At 37.2% G+C, this 16576-nt stretch overlaps 1 protein-coding gene across 4 annotated transcripts in view; it reads right to left on the reverse strand.

Moving 5' to 3' along the window:
• The window catches only part of Lingo2 (leucine rich repeat and Ig domain containing 2), a 1280444-nt gene that overhangs the window by 454460 nt on the left and 809408 nt on the right, over positions 1–16576 (reverse strand). For all 4 annotated transcript variants that reach the window (XM_045160274.1, XM_045160271.1, XM_045160280.1 and 1 more), the window contains one exon: positions 8361–8393. The gene's annotated coding sequence lies outside the window, so the exon portion shown is untranslated. The remainder of the gene's footprint in view (positions 1–8360; positions 8394–16576) is intronic.

A 16576-nucleotide genomic window follows, 5' to 3' on the forward strand; every position in this document is an offset into this window, starting at 1 on the left:
AGCTACTTTTAAATAACAAACTTAAAATGCATCATCTCCATTGTTGTAGTTATCGAATTGCTGGGACAAAACACTCGACCAAAAGTGCTGATTGGAGGAACATTTTTATTTTGGCTTATAATTTTGGGGGGAATCTTCATGATGGCAGGAGAAAGCATGGCATGAAAAATGTGCTGTTTGGCATATTTCCATTTTTAGTCTTTACTTTTGTTCTGAGTGTTCTGTTTCATAGCTTTCATGACATGACATCTATGGTTCTATCAATAAATCATTCCAAATTTCTGTAGGATTTTGTTTTCTCTTAGTCTATATGAATGCTTAGTTGATCCTTGCCTGTGCAAAGTTTAGTTGTGAGATACCTTCTGGAGCCTTTTTCCAGTATTATCATAGTGGCTGGCCAGGTAGACTTTTCTCGGGAGGGCACAGCCTTTTGGAATGTGTTTCTCTGACAATCCAGGAATTATTTTTGCCTCCCTTTTATATTGGTGACCCACTTTCTTTTTAAAAGTTAACTAATTTGCATATGTGAATGTGTGGGGGGAGGGCAAACCACAGTCTCTGCTATAAAGAAAAGTCAGATATTTATACCACTTTTTGCATCAGACTTTATATGTGTGGCTGGGGAATTGAACCTAGGTCAGCAAACTTTGCAAGCAAATACTTTTAACCACTGAGCCATCATCCCAGGCCTGGTGACCCATTTTCTAAGCACCACTTCCTTCTCTTACAGAGCTTTTTCAGTAGATTGCAGTCTGCATGCTTGACACTTATAAGCCCATCTATCCTGGTTGTCAACCCTTTGTAAGGGCATTCATCTGGAAGCATGTAGGATACTCTTCTATTTCTTCTAGTCTGAAGTTCCATGACTTTTTTTAAACTTTTTATTGACAGCTTCCACAGGTATAGACAATAACCATGATAATTCCCACCCACCCCTATTCTCTCCCTCTAAGATCCACCCGCCATTGAATCCATTCTTCTTTCCAGTTAGTTTATCTTGTATATTTGAAGTCATCATTTTTTCTTTCTGTTGTGAAGGTCTTGTGAAGATAATGTCATCATTTGTTGGTAGGAGCACCATTGTGTTCTGCATGTCTGGAAATCTTTATCTCAATACTGGAAAGTAGGTTGTAAATATCATTCCCTTCTAGTCACTTCATAAATTAGTTATTCTGAATTAATTCTGGTTTCTTCAGTCCTTTCCTGTTTTTGATCATCCTGTCATTGTTCTTTACTTTCTAGACATGTGTATTCAGTAGTACTTTCACTTACTGGGTAATTTCTTCTTGAACTATTATATATTTTTATTTCTAGGTGTTTTTATTGCCTCTGTTCTTTTCTCTTTTTAAAAATAATATCCCTTTCCTCCTTTTGATGCCATTGCACAGTCTATACAATACAATACAATACAATACAATACAGTACAGTACAGTACAGTACAGTACAGTACAGTACAGTACAGTACAGTACAGTGCAGTACAGTACAGTACTATACTATACTATACTATACTATACTATACTATACTATACTATACTAATCATCCTATCCTATCCTATCCTATCCTATCCTATCCTATCCTATCCTATCCTATCCTATCCTATCCTATCCTATCCTATCCTATCCTATCCTATCCTATCCTGCTCTTTTCAGTTTGCATTGCTGTCTCCCTCTTTCATGACCTACAGTTCTGTCTGTATGTGTTTAAGAGAAGGATCTGAAATATGAACAGGCTTATTAACAACACTTGCCTGTTGGAAAGCCCAAGTTTCACCATCACCCCATAACAAAACACCCAAGGATCTTTGGGAAAAAAGAACATGTCCAGAGCTATGGGTCCTTTCCTTTGGGTTGAGAGTCTGCAGACTTGTTCATTTAAGCTTGGCTTTCACAGTTTTGAGAGACAAGTTGGAAAGGGAATGAGAGCTTAAGTGATGAAGGAGAAAAAGAAAGAGAAGGGGAGAGGAGAGAACAGGAGAGGAGAAGTGGCAGTATATGAGAGAGAAATGGCAATGTCTGAGAATGAAGAAAGTTACATGCTCTAAGGAGTATTCTGACACTGATAGCCATGAAAGAGTTGAAAGGCAGGGGTGTTTGTTTGCAGTGACCGGGGGCCATGGCCTTCCAATTCTCAATCTCTCTCTCTCTCTGAAATAAATAAATAATAAAATGTTTTAAAAATAATCATATAATCTGTGCTTCTTTGAATGACATTCTGTGTATTTTTTCAGAGGAAGCTAAGTTATTTATATTCTTCTAAATTTATGGTGTTCAAATCTAAACAAAAACTACCAGTGTGAAAGTATTTTGTATCTCTGACATGGAAATATGGGCCACATCCTCTTTCCAAATACACAGGAATACAAAAAGAAATTCAATCTAAAATCTGTCATGAAAAGGAAATTACTATTGCCTTTAAACTATTTGTCTGTATTAAAAATAATCCATTTACTCTAATATGTAGCCTTTGTATCTTCCAAGATATCTACCAGACATACACTGTTTTCAATAGATATTTTCCATTGTTTTCAACAGTTGCCTACTGATTTTTATTGACGAGTCATGAAACCTAAGTATTTTCACCAATTTACTTCTTTATACTCACCACCCTTTTTCCTTCCTTCTTTCCTTCCTTCCTTCCTTCCTTCCTTCCTTCCTTCCTTCCTTCCTTCCTTCCTTCCTTCCTTCCTTCCTTCTTCCCTCCCTCCCTCCCTCCCTCCCTCCCTTCCTTCCTTCTTTTCTTCATTCACCTTTCCCTTTCTTCCTCCTTCTTCTTCCTTTCTCTCTCTCTCTCTCTCTCCCTCTCTTTTTCTGATGTTGGATCATCAGAATTATGGTCTTGTATATACAATGCAAGAATTCTGTCACTGAGCTATAGAGCAACTCCTTACAAAAAAATTCATATGCCTATTGACTTCCTCTCCTAACATTTGCCCTAAAATACATAAACATGCAAAACAAACGAAAAAAACCCATATTTGTTTCTGGTAATTTTCAGTAATTTTTTTTCTCCCCTCAATCTTCTACAATGAATGTCAGTAAAATTCACTAGGCTAGAGATGGATGTTCAGTGTTCTTGACAAGGTAGGGAATCTCAATGAACTCTTCAACCTTTACTTAGAACCTTACAGAAATTGTAAAAATAGAAAGAAATAACAGCCATGAACTCTACCATCAGGTAACTCAAGACACAGTTTGTGAAGTAAAAGGGATTAAGAAATACTTTAAAATAAGAGAGACAATGGGATGGGAGGGAATGCAGTATTTCAGACAGTTTACATCTCCACATAAAGCCTTCCTCTCTTCTACCAGATGGTTCTATGTTTCATGGTAAGGAAGGATTTGAGCCATGTTACTGCTGTAACATACTTTATCACTTATGATCACGGACTTAGTCTGTGTTTGTTACTTTAAAACAAAAAAAAGGTTAAAATCAATAATAGTTTAGAAAAATTTTTATCTGAAATATCTAAGTTCCTTTCATGAGCAGGACATGAACATATCTACTGTGTCTAAGATAAATTTTCAAAAATATTTATATAGTGTCTAAATGTTAATATAGTGAGTTACAAGGGGATTTTTTATAGTAAGTGTTGTCATAGGCAGTGTCAAAACTGAGCTTCTTGAAATATTTAAACATTTCCTACAGATGATTCTGAAGTTAAGTAGAATTCCCCCAACTTTTAATTTCTTTGTACCAGCTTTGTATTTTCAAGGACAAGAGACAAATTTCATTATTTTTGCTATGGATTATAGTGTGCAAATCATGGTTCAAGTTCAACCAACTGGTGTTTCATATCCTTATTAATAAGCAAATTCATATTCCAGTGTACCGGGGCTACTAAGAGAAATTATTATAAACATAAAATCTAGAAAAACTGATGTTTATTCCTCATAGTTATAGAGCATGAAAAGCGCTAGATCATGATGCAGACTATGGGGCAAGGGGCTGCTTCCTCATGAACATTGCCTCTTGAACAGTACCTCCTACCATGGCAGAGGCGCACAGCCACTAGTTTGGTTTGACTAAGACGTCCCCAGTAGACTTATGTGTTCTGATTGCTTTGTCCCCAACTGATGGAAATTTGGGAGACACAGGCTAGCTGGAGGAGGTGCGTTGTTGGGGGCTGGCTTAGGGGTGTCATAGACAGCTCTCCTTGGCAGAACTTGGCTCATTTTCTTGCTATTGCTCCCCACCTTCTGTGGCAGAAATGATATTCAGCTTCTGCTCATGTCATGCTTAGCCCTACTATTATGCAGTCTCCTTTAAAGACTGCAAGCCAAAATAACAACCTCCCTCATATAAGCTGCTTTTGGTCTAGTGTTTTGTCCCAGCCATGTGAAGATCACTACAATAGCTGCTATCTGGGACCTCTATCAGAAGGGCACTAATTCCATTCATGAAGGGTCCTGCCCTCTCTTGCTATTTTCAGCTTTGGCATTAGGACTTCAACCTAGAATTTCAGGCACACACTTTCAGACTAGAGTATCTTGTGATTGCAGAGCTATGCTGCACTTTTATCTAGGTGTACTTATATATAAACTCAGTTCTGAATTTTCAATCTCAAATGCCAGATTAATAATCTTTAGTACTACCATGTTTAACTTGAATTATAATATACTTATTGATTTCTGTTCCAACAGGTTAGAAATCTTTTCTTTTCTCTATTATATGAAAGGGTTTTTTCTCCATAGGACATCTAAGCCTGACATATGTACTAGCTCAAAGTATATATTAGAATGTACCTGGTAGCTTATGAAACTATCAAATCTCCCTTCCCTGTTGCTATCAATCAATCAACTTTGGATTCCTCCTTGTTTTAGTCAGGCAGGCCAAACAAAGGGAATCTTTTCATTTGGGGAGTTTACTTTGTTCTCACCTTGAGCCCCTGTACTAAAGGTTTCTGTTCTTGGCGTGTGCATGTCGGTGAGCTGCTTTGACTTCACTATTCCTTCAACCAAGGGAGCCCTGCTTCTCTAGCCTACATGGGTACACGAGGATGGTAAGTACCCATAGAACTCTCAAGTCTCACCAGGGGGAGCAGGCATTTTATTCTGTTCCTGTATATATTACCTTCTTGCTCTGTGTCTTTCAGAGTTCTTATTTCCCTTTTTCCAAAACAGATTGACTCCCAATCTCTACTGAAACTCACCTTTTACTTCTGTTCTGCCAACCTGCAGATTCCTGTCCACTGTATATCCTCATCTTGCCAAGAGGGGTACTCTTCACAGTGTCATTGAAACTCTTGCTTCTATCTAAGCAAGATTTTATGGCATCAGCTAAATTTCTTTCTATTTTCTTCATCATTGCTATTATCTTCCTTTTCCCTTCAGTATGCTATTAAATTGCTTATTTTTATTTTTACTAATTTCCTCACTTCGGTGACAATCATCAAAATCTTATATTAAGAAATAAAGCATATACCTTTCCATAAAAATTTGATGTACAGACCCAAATGATATACACTTTCACATGGAATACAATTATTATCAAGTTATGAATACACCTCAGTAAGTACAATTTTAGAAATCAAGTGCATGAGAGAAGTTTATTATAGAAAGTGATTCTGCCTCTGCCTTCCTTTACTCAATCTCTTCCCCTGACCTCACTTGGTGGGGGGAGTGCTAATCAAACTCTAAGAGGATATAAATAAATCATATGGAAACCTACATTTTTGGACAATGGGACACTCAGGAGCAGTAGGTTGTTACTAGAACATTTTCAGTGCCATTATGGGATACCATCCAGTGAGTTGTTGGCCACAGAGGTCCCTGATGCCCCCAAAACATTACAGTCCATTGCTGAGGCCCTTGGTTTCCTACCAAGAATAGATGATAAGACCCTATTGCTGAAGTCTCCACATACTTGGGCTGCAAGGCCACTGAAAAATCCTCCTGGAACTGAGCTGGTAACCTCCTCCATGTAGACCAGCTGACAGAAAGCTGGAAGAAGCCATTCTGCATGCAATTCAATGGGGGAGAGAGAAATCACCAGTGGAGATACTCAGCAGTGGACACTTTAAGCCTTATATTTTGCCAGCTAGGCCAAATGAGCCAATGGGTACAATAGTGGCATGTCTGTCATGTTGTAAACCAACTGCCCTCTAATTGGACTGGAGGCATGCTCCATGGGAGGGAATACACCCCTGATACTGAAAACCTAAAACAGAGGTAGTCATGAGCCCTAGGGGTGTAACGTGTGCTGCTCTCTGGCTAAATGTATATACTATGCTCATCAAACTGCCCAGTAAGCACTTCTCTTAATGTTCATACCTACATACTAATGCTACTCTCACTTTTGGTTGAGAACATTCTTTTTTCAGAGGGTAATGATCTTGGGATGACTCAGAAGGCATCATGGTGCTGGAAAGAAGTGACAGGAGTGTTCAGCACTACAGTATCTTCATCACACCGTGTAAGGCTCAGGGTCCATTGTGGAAAAGGTAGCAGAAAGAATGTAAGAGCGAAAGGAAGGATAGGACTTCTTAAAACGTGATCCTTCAGACACAAAATTGCCTGGATATCCATGACTGCACAGTGCCTGAAACTACCTACACAAGACCATCATAATAGGAGGAAAAGTTGATGACATCAAAATAAAAGAAAGACTGATTGAGAGGAGGAGAGGATATGATGGAGAATGGAATTTCAAAAGGGAAAGTGGGGTGAGGGAGGGCATTAACATGGGATATTGTCTATAATCATGGAAGTTGTTAATTAAAAAATCTTTAATTAATAAAAGAAAGTAGTTGGGCGTGGTGGCACATGCCTTTAATCCCAGCACTCAGGAGGCAGAGGTAGGAGGATCACCATCACTTCAAGGCCACCTTGAGACTACAGAGTTAATTCCAGATCAGTCTGGACTAGAGTGAGACCCTACCTCAAAAGAAAAAAAAAAAAAAAGAAAGTGATTTTGCTGTATATGCCCAACAATAACATCAACCACAATTGTAACTTAGCAAAGGTATGATGAGTGGTAAATGGCATTAATGGAATTCTCACAGGACAAATTAACTTGCCAATATATCGTCTCATTTATTCCCTATCAATCTGATATGGTAAGTACCTTTATTTCTTTCACTTTTCAACTGAATAAATAAATGATCACAAATGATAATAAATTAGGCCAGGGCATACATGGTGTACATTGACAAATAGGATTCAAATTCTAAACATCTGATTCTAGAGATAACCTTCTCAACCACTACTTAATGTCTTTCAGTATTTCAATTAATTATATTGATACCTGAGGTAACCTAAATGATTTTAAAATAAATTAAATTAGAAGGGCAAACATTGGAGTCCCTTCCCAATTATGACATTTTTTTTTCTAAAAGCATTTCTAATGGTAGATTGATGGTAGACTTTTCTGTTGAGGAATTAAAGACTTGTAAAAATAGTTAGGGAAATCAGAAATAGTAATTAAATTTAAAAAGTTTATAAATTATTTTTATTAAAATAGTAGAATTCTATAAATTAAAACAGTGACATCTATTTTAAATTAGCTTAATAAATATTTTCATATTAATCTCTGTTTTCTAAGTATTGCTTCTTAGAAAATTTCATCTTTGGCCTCACATGAAGTTGGTTTTAATTTACTATTTCCATATGTACCTGGGTTGCTACCTAGTTGGCCAATGCCTATCTTGTTAGGAAATTTATAAGAGCAACATACTTGTTCATATCCATAAAATCTTAAAATTACTTTAAAAATAGACTGAAACAAGACATATACATTAGAATTTTATGAAAGGATAATTGATATCAGATATAAGACCTGATTATAATAATGCATACCTTAATGTTCACACACAATAATGAAAGAATATCACACAATCCATTATTAGATAAAGGAAAACATCACTTATTTATTATTCAGATTATTTGAGAGTAGACATCTAAGCACAGTTGTCAAATGCTGGGGAAACACTGCTGACTCCTCAATCAAGGAACTATAATAGGGTTATTGTCAGAGATTCCAGGAAGTGCTAGAAAATGGGAGAAATTGGGGATCTAGTTGAGGTCAGATAAAGTAAGGATGGAATGGAATATGATACATGATCTTGAATTCACAGAAAAATATATATGAATGATGGACAAAGGAATGATGGCTGGATGGATGAAGTGGAAAATATTGAAAAATTTTACCTTTACAGTTTTGTCTGAGATTAACTCAAGTATTTTATTTGATTGTTACATTACATTCTATTAAAGTGTATGTTGTATTTTTCCATCCATGAGTGAAGAAAGTAGAAACATAATGTCCTCTAACAGTTAGCCATGCAAAACTGAGGCATTTTGGCTGTACTTGGATACCTTGTTTCATAGTAGCATGCATTTAGGACATAATGAAAGTACCAACCTTGAAAGCTGCATTTTGTTTCGCTCACTTCATCTAGAAACAGAAAAGATAAGACAGAAAAAGATAAATTTAAGTTAATTCCAATTAGATAAATAAACAAATAGTGAAAGGTGTATCTTAAAAAAAATCTTTTAGAATGCTTTCCCAGTTTTTCTTTGGACAAATGAAAAACATTTGATTATGCAGAGAGAAATAGCTGAAGAAACCTTTTACTCCAAAACTAGTTTTGAAAATCTTTTACATTTTATATTTTGTGATATTTTGTTTGTATTAATTTTTTCATGCAAAAGCACTTATGAATGATAATGAATATAGATATAGAAAGGAGGCTTAATAAAAAAGATAAAACTAAATCAGATGAAGAAAAAAGTTACATAGGCAGCACTTAATCAACCCATAGAAAGTTGCTGTCATAATACTATTTTTCCAAAATGCTGGCAAGAGGACTTTAAGGGGATATTACAATTTATTCTCAGGTTCTGTCTATCTCCTCCTGAATGCTAATGAGAATACAAGCTTTACATCTTCTATCTCTTCATTCCCCTAATAATCTGTCCTCCCTTATGGACCAAGTGATTATTGTGTTGTTTATACTAATTGTTGTACATTCCTTGTGGAAATTGTAATTATGATGCTGAATATTCAAACTGAAAGACACTTTTCTCAGGGAAATTGTAATTATGATAATGTAGTATTTACCTAAGCAATCTTTTCATGTCTTTGTCCTTGTTGAAGAATGGAGAGGTAAGAGAAAAAACACTGAAATAAAACATCCTTTTGGGATTTCAGATATGTATTCTGGAAGCTTGTGGGAGAAAAGGTTTATTTTGGCTTATAAAATTGAGGGGAAGCTCCATGTTGGCAGGAGAAAATGATGGTGTGAGCAGAAGGTGAAAATGACTTTCTGGCCAGCATCAAGTGGACAACAGCAACAAAAGAGTATGCCAAACACTGGCAAGAGAAAGTTGGCTATAACACCCATAAACCTGCCCACAACAATACACTTCCTCCAGGAAACTCCACTTCCCAAATTGCCACCAGCTGGGGACTTAGCATCAGAACACATAAGTATAGGGGGAAAACCTTTATCAAATCACCACAGATACCAATGCCTAATATTTTAGACATAGAGAAAGAACCTGCCCCCCACCTTCTCTCCAGCTCTTGTATACTAGTTATCTCTTTCCTCCTTTTCTTAGTGGGCTCTGACCTGTAACTCCAAGTACCAGCATGTGGCTATCATCCACAATGAGCTTTTGATCAGATAGACCTACAAGGTTTCCGAAAAGACAGGCAGATTTATGTCAGAGTACTTGATGACCCTGAAGACACCTTATGTGGTTGACTCATAAAATGGAATGGCATGGCCGGAAGCTATGGAGTCAGTCCCCAGACAGTCAGCTCATCTAGTGCCAGAAGGTGCTGCATGGGTGACTGGGGGAAAATGACCAACATCTGTCCAAGAAGCTCATGGTCTAACCTACTTAGCAACAAACAACCTGTTGTGATGCCCACACAGTGCAATAGTGGCACACAGCCATGGTGGGGAACCAACTGCTCTTTATTTGGCTAACTCATCCCCTCAGTGGTATGGGACCCATAGCTGAAGCTAGGAAACAAGTCAGAACCATATCCAAACATAAGTCTACTCTCCATTATCAAGCTACCCTCAATCATGGGCTACAAGAGGGCCTACACCTATTAAATTCTCTATTAAACAAAGTAAGGGTTATCTCCTTGGTCCTGGTGCTAACTTACTCTCCATTGGAGAATCTGCTTCTCTCTTTCAGATAGATGTGGATCCTAAGGAGAGAGCCACCCCATCATACCTCAAAAGGGCCCCAGCTGAAACTAAGAAAAAATGGCAAAACAAGCAAGGGTGCTGTTTTTCTGGTGAACCGGATACCAGCACCAGGGGGAAGGAGACCAACGCTGAGAAAAAATCAACTCCTACCAAATCAGAGAGCCAGAGCCTCAGAGGCCCCCAACACCTCATCACTGAAGCAGAACAAAAATGAATCCAACATGGCTCAGGGAAATTTTGTGGAAGAGGGGGCAGAAAGAATGTCAGAGCCACATGTTGGGTCATGATATGCAGAGACATTTATCTTACCCATTACTGTGGACTAACTTCACAATGCATGACCCATATACCTCAACAAGGAGGGGTCAAAGGGAGGGTGTAGGTCACGGATGAGCCTAATAATGGTACCAAACTGACTGTATTTGCTGAATACAAAACTAATTAATAAAAAAATTAAAGAAAAAAAAAAAAGAGAAAGAACCCGTACCCCATAATATGAGTATTTGCACTAGAAAGATTTATAGACAATATTCTTTTTATGTAACTAGAGAAATATTTCTTCAAAAGCATAATGCCACAACTAAGGACACCCCAATATAAATGCCAAACTTATGCTATTTCAGAACAGAAATACAAAACACAAAGCTCAGGGCCAATCATCCAAACATATTATTAGGGGAACTTTCAGTAGGATAGAAAGCATATTGTCCAAGTTCTGAGATCTATTATTTTTCTCTGTATTACTATATTTCTAAAATCTTGATCCATCTGCCCCCTCCCCCACATGATTTTTAGTCTTTAGAGCAACATCCTCTCTATTTCTTAGTAGCACCAGTGTGTTTCATGGGACACTCAAATATTCATTTCTGGAGCCCAGCACGGTGGCACACGCCTTTAATCCCAGCACTCGGGAGGCAGAGATAGGAGGATCACCATTGAGTTCAAGGCCACCCTGAGACTACATAGTTAATTCCAGGTCAGCCTGGACCAGAGTGAGACCCTACCTCGAAAAACCAAAAAAAAAAAAAAATCATTTCTGGGTTGGAGAAATGGCTTAGTGGTTAAGGCACTTGCCTGCAAAGCCAAAGGACCTTAGTTCGATTCCCCAGGACTCATGTAAGCCAGTTGCACAAGGTGGCACATGTATATGGAATTCGTTTGCAGTGGCTGGAAGCCCTGGTGCACCCATTCTCTCTCTCTCTCCCTCTTTCCCTTTCTCAAAACATAAATAAATAAATAAATAATGTTTAAAAAAATTCATTTCTGATTTCCCACATATGGGCAGGTAGATGAATGATGCAACCTGACAAAAATAAGAAAAATCCCAAGCCTCAACTTCAGCCTCAGACATTAATCATCATTTGGGTGATTATAATGTTAAGCTCTTTTACATGAGAAAGAGAAGTGATTCTGCTTGTCTAGAGCCCAAACAAATTCCAATTAAGAGTTTACTTTACATGTCTTCATGCCTTTTCTACACCATATCTGAGGACTTCCTGGGTGTATGAGTGTATCAGTACAAGACGCTGCATAATGTCACTAGAGACTATTGAAACATATTTGGATCAAGGTACAACAGTGGTTATATAATCATACTGGCTACATAATGTATGAGCCAGGAACTGCTGTCCTATTAAAGCCTGTTTGTTAAACGTGTAGTTAGAATTGAGGTGTGGCTAAGTGTTAGAAACTTCTCCTTCATGTAAGGGAGATCCCAGCTTCAAATTTCAGCATCTCCCAAAATAAAGTGGTACAACCTAAATGCCAGTGTAGAGATAATGCCTCACAATGGTAGGGTAACACCTTAAAGGGTTTTCAAAATCAGTGACTATTTTTCCTTACTATATCCCCAAAGGATAGACTAGGAACCAAGAGGGAAATGTAGGAGTGATTGATCTTGCATTATTGTCACTGGCTAAGTGAGGAATTTGTGTATACTATTCCCACAATATTAGACTCTGTGCACTTAGGTTCCCTGGTTTACTGAGAGGCAATATTTCCAAGAGAGGATAGGGTAGGATTCTCACTAATTATTAAAATACACCTAATGCCAAATCACTTTGTACTCCATGGCAAGCAGCTGGTAGCAGAGAGTGGGGCCACTTCAATGGTAAGAATTATTAATCATCATCAGAGGGAGGTTAAACTGTTTCCACACCATGAGAGGATGTCTGGCATCCAGGTGACTCATAGACATTTCTTAATCTTTTCCTATCTATGTTTGATAGGAAATAAACAAACACAGCAGACTAAGTAAGGGGATAGTGAGGAGGATTCAAACCCTTTAGGAATAGTTTATGACACTTCATGAGGTACAAAGTTAGTAGAGATGCTAGGTCAGCATGAGGGAATTTTAAAATATACAGGTGAAGGAAGTAGGGAGATGAGAGGTATGAGCTGTGATTTGAAGCTTAGCCAGAAATGTAGTCTGTGCTTCCTATTAATTATTCCCTTAGAGGATTCATAATGGTGGCCACCCAGTATGATAGTATGCTTAAGCTTGTAAATAAGGTAGATTCAGTGTTGTATAATACCAACACTTATACTGCTAGTAGAACATAAAACTCATTTATCTGTATCTGTTGCTATGGAGATATTTACTGATATAAATTAGTAAATATATATACATACTAATTTATAATAGCTTAAAAATATGGATGTACACACACACATGCACACACACACACACACACACACACACACACACACACACACACACATATCTTATCTTATAGAATACATCTCAAGAATGATTATAATATTATGGTGACCAAAGATCAAAAAATGTTGTTTCCAAAAAAAATAAATATATTGCTTTCAATTGTGTACTTTTACACTGATAAAAGACTCAAGACTTTTCATTCAGCAAACTTAAAAGATTAGTTATGGAACAAGGGTTTACAATTTCTACCATAAATGTTAGGATTTTATCAGGCATGAAATGTAGCCAGAATAGTTTATGGTTCAGTAATATATGACTTGAGGAAGGCTTTACAATCAGAATATAGGAGTTAGGTAACTCTAATGCAGTTGAAAAAAATGTGGTTAGAAGTTCATAACAACTTACTAGTCTTTAGTCTATTACTCAAAAAAAACCTACCTTTCTTTATTTCATCAATAAACTCTTAACTCCATATCAAATTATTATACTTTCTATATAAATTTATGTGGCCTCACTGGTTTCTTAAACATTGCCATATTTCATGAAGGGCTTAAACATAAATATAAACACATAGATTTACATGAAATTTCTCTTATACAAAAATAAGACAAAACACTTCCAAGAAATGTATTATATCTGGAAAACTGATGCCAGTAACAGGTGCTAACATATTAGGAAATGATTGCTAGCTTTCGATTTTTTAAGTTGGTGAAAAATATTCTATTTATAGCATTTTAATGGTGTGTGCTTCTAAGGATCTTTCAAACATCAGAGGGAGTTGAAAGGCTCCCTCCCCATGGAAGCTTCAGTATACATCCCTGCTATATTATAAGTTAAATTTCAAAAGAAGCATGGATCTAATGGAGGACTTTCCATGAAGGCATAACAACTTTTGCTCAGCACACTTTATTCAGTGAGGTTTGAATCAAAGTCTTTTGCTGACCTCCATAAGCTATTTTGTGACTAATGATTAATATAACTATAGAAATGGATGGTCAGACTTTCTAATTCAATTCTGGAAACATTCATATTTGTAAGCAGAGTCATTAGCATGTAAATCTATAAACTTTAGAATGAAATAACAGAGATGTACACCAATTCATTACAGAGTAGTGGAAAATACAAGATGTGCATGACCTATTGATATGAGCTTACTTTGGCTTATAAAGTAGTACCTAACTTTACCAAGACTGTGCCCAGTTTTCTGTGAGTTATAGTTTTAGATTCAAGAAACACAGTCAATTTTTATCTACCACTCCTCATAACAGCAGTAGCTACCAGTACAAATAGTACAAATAGTAATATCATAAATTTACCATGACAGTGCATACCAAAAATCAAAAAACATATATAATCAAAAGCATGGGATTAATTTCCTAACACAAAAAATCATGTAGGACAGAGAACCTTAGCAGTGTATACAATGATGTAATAATATTACAATTAACAACAGAGAGTAGCTGGGACATCACACAGTCTTGGTATAGTGTATTCTGAAAGAACTGAAGGTCCACAAGAACAAGTGTGATTTGGTTAGGAAAGGTATTATTCATAGATTGCAGAATTAACACAACAAAGAAGTGGATGCACATTTGTTTCAGGTTTGTTTGGTGAGGGTCCTACTTACAGAATTTGAAGTCATGTTTGCTACAACTCTGTGGAAACAAAGTGATATGTTTCAGGGAAGAATGAGTGCAAATTGATTCTGTTTCTGGACAAAGGTTCCTTTGTGTTGAGTTACAGGTAATCCTAAAAGCAGCATGACCTGATACACAATGGTATAGCAATAGTGTACAGCGGAAGCATGACTTGCCAGCAGGAAATATGAAGTGCCCATCACATGCACAAATACTATTTTAAGCTTTATTGTTATGCCTCAGTGTACAGAGGAAGGTAGGAAACTTATCCAGATATATTTTCACTTATTACACCTAGACAATGCACCATTGTTTGTTTAAGATACTGGAATTTCTGAGAGCCATAAATCAATGAAAAATAATCTAATTGGGAAGTTAACTAATTGAATAAAATCAATATAATATAAATATGGCTGAATGAATTGAACATGATTAGATGAGGCATGTAAGTTTTCTTTGAACATATAATTAAATATAAATGCTGTCTGAAGAGCTTAGAAGGAAGAGTACTATCTAACCTACTGCCTCAGGATGGCTGAAGTTCTTCTACACACATACTCTCTCTCTAAGACAGAGATTTGCGGACTACAGGTCAACAAGGCTCACTCTCTTCACAAACTGACTGTCTACTTTTCTGCTACAGTAGCAGAATTGAACATCTGACACAATTCATACTTTCTGAAAACAGATTGTATTTATCATGTGACTATTTATTGGAAATGTTAGTTGACCTACACTTTGAGAGAGCCAGTCTACCACTCATTCATTCCTAAAGGAAGCATCTTTCAAAAATACACAATACAAAAAATATGAGCAATACAGATACATCAGAGTATATACGTTAGCCTCAGCACCTGTTCCATGTGACTTGATTTAGGTTGACAGTGCATTAACATAGGGTGTTTTAATGGGAACAAATCATAAACAAATTATTAGATTCAATGTATTTGTTTCTTTAAACTGAGATATTATTTTTCTTTTTTTTTAAATATTTTTTGTTCATTTTTTATTTATTTATTTGAGAGAGACAGACACAGAGAGAAAGACAGGTAGAAGGAGAGAGAGAATGGGCACGCCAGGGCTTCCAGCCTCTGCAAACGAACTCCAGACGCGTGCGCCCCCTTGTGCATCTGGCTAACGTGGGACCTGGGGAAACGAGCCTCGAACCGGGGTCCATAGGCTTCACAGGCAAGCGCTTAACCACTAAGCCATCTCTCCAGCCCGAGATATTATTTTTTACTATTGTGTGTGTATGTCCACATGCCAAGCATGAGGACGCTTTTGGATATCAGTCCTCATCTTCTCTTTTGTCTGAAGCAGGACTTCTTGTTTTTCACTGATGACTGTACTAGGCTAGCTGTCTTGCAAGCTTTTCACAGTCTCGTGTCTCTGCCCCTATCTTGCCTTAGGAGTGCTGGAATTTCTGGTTTTACATGGGTACTAGAGATTTGAACTCTGGTCCACAGACTTGTTTGAAAAGTGTGCTATTAACTGACCCATCTTCCCAACCCACACTGTAAGATTCTTTAGAAGATGAAGCATCTTGAAGGTCAATGTCTTGAAAATTTGTAAATGAGAATAAATGGGGACATGGAGACGGTATCTTATTGGTTTGGAGAACAGTAGGTAATGAAGAGTTATCGCATTGGGAAAGCAGATAAAGTAGAAGCTGTAATGGTTTGAATGTGAAATGTCCCCCACAGACTAACTTGTTTGTGATTAACCTTCATACTTGATCCTCAGCAAGTAGATCCTTTTGGACATGTGGCCTTGCTGGAAGAGTTGTGCCATTGGGAGTGGGATAAAGTCTGCTAAAAGTGGGTAGTATAAGCAAAGTTAAGTTGTGGGAAGATCAGGTGACAGCAGGGTGTAGGATGAGTTAGCCATGGAAAAATAGCACAGGATTCTAAGAATTAGTCAGGAAGAGGGGTCCATAAATAGATATGCATTCATAGAAATGAGACATATTGGGTTCACAACAATGTGGCTTATGAGAAAGAACAGGGTCAGAGACTAGATATGTCCAAATCTTGACCCTGTGAGTACTTTCTTCACAGGGCCAGAAGATTCCTCTATATAGGCTCCAAGGGAGCATAGTAAACTTCCTTCCTGA

Source organism: Jaculus jaculus, chromosome 1, assembly GCF_020740685.1.
Source record: "Jaculus jaculus isolate mJacJac1 chromosome 1, mJacJac1.mat.Y.cur, whole genome shotgun sequence".
Lineage (NCBI taxonomy): Eukaryota > Metazoa > Chordata > Mammalia > Rodentia > Dipodidae > Jaculus > Jaculus jaculus.